At 41.1% G+C, this 4513-nt stretch overlaps 1 long non-coding RNA gene across 1 annotated transcript; it reads left to right on the top strand.

Annotated features, from left to right (window-relative positions):
- The first annotated feature begins 1739 nt into the window (after window positions 1-1739).
- LOC102772998 lies at window positions 1740-2973 on the top strand. The gene is made up of 3 exons (XR_436106.1): window positions 1740-1924; window positions 2097-2098; window positions 2949-2973. It is a non-coding gene; the product is annotated as an uncharacterized LOC102772998 (long non-coding RNA).
- Window positions 2974-4513: the final 1540 nt, after the last annotated feature.

Raw genomic sequence — 4513 nt, 5'->3', positions numbered from 1 at the left:
CAGTAAGATCACAATCAATGGGATATTCACATTACAATCAATAAGGCATTCAATCTAATGGGATGATTTATATAATTCAGAAAATCAAAATAACTTTTCTATTCTTAAGCCAAACAGCAGGCTGAGAGGTAAACTACAGTTTCTACCTGGGATGATTGCTAACATACTTCAACTGCTACTATTTGTTGAGTCAGTGATTTTGACCCTGACCTACACATTAAAATCACTTGCAGAATCTTTAAAACATGACTTAATAGGTCTGGAGTGATGTTCCTAGCAAGGTATTTTTTAAAAGTTGCCACAGTGATTGAGAACTGTTATACCAGCAGTTGTACAATATGACTTAGACCAGCAGTACCAGCATCTCCAGGAACTTGGAAGCTCAAATTCCAGCCCTTCCTCCAGCCATATGGAAGGAGAAATTCTGGGAGTGGCCCCAACAATCCAGGTTTTAGCAAGCCTTGCAGGAGATTATGATGCATGCTCAAGTTTGTGAACCACTGCACTAGATTGCTAGCTAAGTGAAGGCATGAACTAGCCGTGTTTGTCTTGTTCAATGCCCTATTCCTAGGACTTACCACTGTGCCATGTGCAAATTCAGTTTACTTCAATTCAATTCAATTTTCTGTGAAGGCACTGTCCCCCAGCCCTGGGAAAATGGTGCTGTGAGAGACAAGTCCTTGCCCTCTCAGCTTGCTTACTGCCTCCTAGATTTGACTCTTTCTGCTCTCACTACCCCACAAACATACCTCTACCTCTGGTTGTAATCTTTATATACATTATTATGTGTCTGTGTCCCCCACTCAACTGAACAACCTTTACTCATTTTCTTACGTGATGCTCTAATGCAGTTACATAGCTAGACCTGGTTCTGTATTCGGAAGCAATGGACTGTGTTTCCTGTTGTAAAATGATGGGAGTGGGGAGTCTGGTGTGTCAGTCAAGGTTTGATAAGGGAAGCAGAACACCACTATGAGTCTTAGGGTATAAGGATTTATCTTAGGAATTAGACCTGACACCGTTGTGGGAGGAGCTAGGGAAGTAAGATCATGGATAAAGAAGTAGGAGGATCAAAGTTACTAATCAGTCTTCTCCAGGCATTGGAGCTATAGGACAAGTCAGAGATTTTAAGGATTTTAAGGAAATCTGGACAAGCACATCCAGAGGAACTGTGAGGGGTGTTAGTGAAGAAACCCATAGAAGCCTGTTGCCCTAGAGCGCATCCTGTGGCTATAGGTCAACATGGGCAGTGGTGGGGGAGAGAGCTACTCTCCAAAGAAGGAAAGATGAGGCTAGGCCTGAGCAATTTCTTCTTAGTTCTCACTCATTGCATCTCACCCTGTGAATTTCCAAGAGTTGTGGCTCTGCTTCTTTCCATATTCTTGTTTACACACAAATGTCTCCTTTGAACAAATCTAACCCAGAACCACACAGAAAAGGGGCTTCTTGGAGACAATTCCTGTTTAGCTAATTTGACTAAAGCTCCCAGTTGGTAAATATTACTTACCAACTAAATAAAAGCTGGTACTTCTATTTTTTCCAAGAGATAATTTTTTATCCGTTTTTAATAATAGTGGTATTTCCACACACTCAGAAATGCCATATAGAGAAGATAGGAGATAGAAAAGCTGCCATAATAAAGATCTTCTAGTTTCAGGTTTCTAATTCATCAGTCAAATAGAAGTTAAAATTACTTTCTGAAAATAATATCTCTCCTTTCTGTTCTTTTTGATGGGAGGAGTCCTGTAATTGTAGTTTTCTCACATGTTTTTCGCAGGCTTAGTCCATGAGTTTCAAGTGGTACTTCCCTGTCAACATGGCAGGTGCCACAGATATTGTAGTAAATGAAATAATTTGAGGTGGGTCCTAATAGTGTTTTACATGTGAAGTATGGTACCTATTTGCTTTGTTTAACAATGGACAGGTTATTTTGATTTTCTGAATTGTATAAATCATCCCATTCGATTGAATGACTATCCTATTGATTGTTATCTTACTGGTTATCGAAGCACATTCGTCTGTACCTGGGAAACAGGACAGCACAATTATCCTGAATTGTTTTAGTGGCCACAGATGGTGCGTTCCAGTTGACTCAGTGGTCCTAAGACCAGGACAGTGGACTTACTCTGAATTGCCTCGATGGCTCGATAATGACTTCCTGCCAACTCAGTGGTTCGAGACCCGAGGGCTCTAGATAATGTGTTCCTGTCAACCCAGCGGTCCCAGATGATGTGTTTCTGTCAACTCAGTGATCCCGAGGCCCAAAACTGTAATTAACATGCTTAATTCTGCTTCTGTAAACTGCCTTTTTTTTTTTTTTGTGAGTGCATAATGATTTCATATGTGCTGCAGTCTTTTCGCAGCAAGGTTTCAGGAATCTGGAGAAGGGCTTCACAGAAATGGATAGAGACTAGACAAGAAATATATATTTGGAAGTCATGGGAAACCAGGCTGAAACAAGCTCTTTAGTGAAGTGGCTCCCTGAGTGTCTGGACCCACATCCTTTTTATTAATGGAAAACACATTGGTCCTTTAGGAATGCAAAAAGGTAAAGTTGTAAAACCGGAAAAGACTATCAGGTTAGGGGAAATGCCTACAACTGTTCAGCAGTAGGTAATAATATGCAGATTTTCAGCCCTGCTTAAGCCCCAAGGTCCATCAGCCTTCTGATGAACTTCTTGCATAATTATGACCTGCTGGAATTTTCCGCGATCATATTTAATAAATTTAACAAGAATGTATGCCATTTGCAGAGCTCTGGTCCCATTAACATTTTTAAATTCAATGACAAGGATTGAATCTTTCATGTCCTTTTAAATTGCTCCCAGTTATCAAGGGAATCAGTCTGCAGTAAGCTCATTTCTGGGCCAAAAGTTCTTTGAGACCTCTTTCCAATCACTGTGCAACATTTTTTTATGGGTTCCCTTCTCAATCACTGTCCCCTGTAGTTAGGTCAGAGGGAGCCCAGGATCAACGCATGCAGATGTGTGGCCAGATAATGCAGCCTTCCCGGAATTTCTAACAGATCAGCTTGCCAGACACAGATACCAGCCCCTCCCTGGAATCCACAAAGACCCCCCCCCCCTCCCCCCCGCACAGATACTGACTCCTTCCTGAATACCCTGCCGACCCCCTGCGGCAGGAACTTCCACAGCTCATGTCTCCCGCCCCTCACTAAACACCTGTATAAAAGAAGTGCCGCCCCTCCCTGTTGGCGCGAATTCACTGGCCCCATCTTTGGGCTGGTAGGTCTCGCCTGAGAACGCAGCATTAAACTCCTCTCATTCCCGTCTGGTTCTCTTTGTTCACTACACCGCTTTCTGGGCCACCTCACACCTGTGACATGATAGCAAAGATACTCTAGTCCTGGATGGTGGACAAACGGTGAGCAATGGCAATGCAGGTCTGACCTTCTTTGGCTTGGTCCTGGGCATCCTGCAGTGATGCACAGCTGATGACTGCTAGCATGGCAAGGCACCTTTAGCATCCCTCATCTCTGGACTGTTTTTTCTCTATCTTGTCAGTGTGTTGCTTGGGGCCACCACCATCTGTGGCTGGAGTAGTCCGGTCACTTCCTCTCTCAGATCCATTGTTGCAGGAATCCACATGGGCTTTGAGGAGTTTTCTGGAAATATATAAGCATATCCTCGACCAAAGGTTAATAAAAGAATCCTTTCTGTAAACTGGACTCGGCATCTTTTCATTTTACCAAACGATTTTCCTTTGGCTTATTCGGACACCTTGTATGTCCTGCCATCAGCATTACAAGTGAAAAAAAAAATGTCAAAGTGAAAGAATCCAAGTAATTAAGGCTTGATGTATTTTACTTAGAGAAGATTACTCCACTATCCTGCCTGTTTGTTTTTTTTTTAAATTGCAAAGAGGATATTTTTTGCTGGCTGTACAATATTTTGGCTTTTGAAAATCCAGCAATGCAGCCTGAAATCTTTTAATTCTTAGTACAGAAGTATGACTGCTTTGAATTCATAGCATGATAAGCAGCTTTACTATGAGATGAATCATCAGTAAACAATTAGTTAATTCTCCCGGAATTGTTTCCTGCCTAGTACAACTAAGTTCCCCTGTATATTCACTTATTTCAATTCGCTAATTTAAATCAGTCTGGAATAAGGCTATTTTTAAACTTTATTTGTCCTTGGGTGTGGACACTAAATGACAGACACTAACTGAATTTTTGCTCTCAGTCTTTGAATATATACACATAAGCTTTGTTAGGGAGATAAAATGCAAATTACTTACTTCTCTATTTGAGGCCTAATATATTGACTTTTAATTACACTTTCCCAGATATTTGAAGGAAACCTCCCTTTATTACTTCCCAGAGTAACTTCTAGACCACATCTAGAGTTTCTTTTTTAAAACATTTTTCTTTCTTTTAACCAAAGTAACAACCAGGGTTGCTTTTTGAATTCTAGCTGAGATTGCTATGCCTACATACCATGCAAAAGTACCTCTCTTTATTTATGGTGACTTTATTAATGATCTGATTTAA

Source organism: Myotis davidii, unplaced genomic scaffold (assembly GCF_000327345.1).
Source record: "Myotis davidii unplaced genomic scaffold, ASM32734v1 scaffold6106, whole genome shotgun sequence".
NCBI lineage: Eukaryota > Metazoa > Chordata > Mammalia > Chiroptera > Vespertilionidae > Myotis > Myotis davidii.
This window is presented reverse-complemented; position numbering and strand designations above follow the sequence as displayed.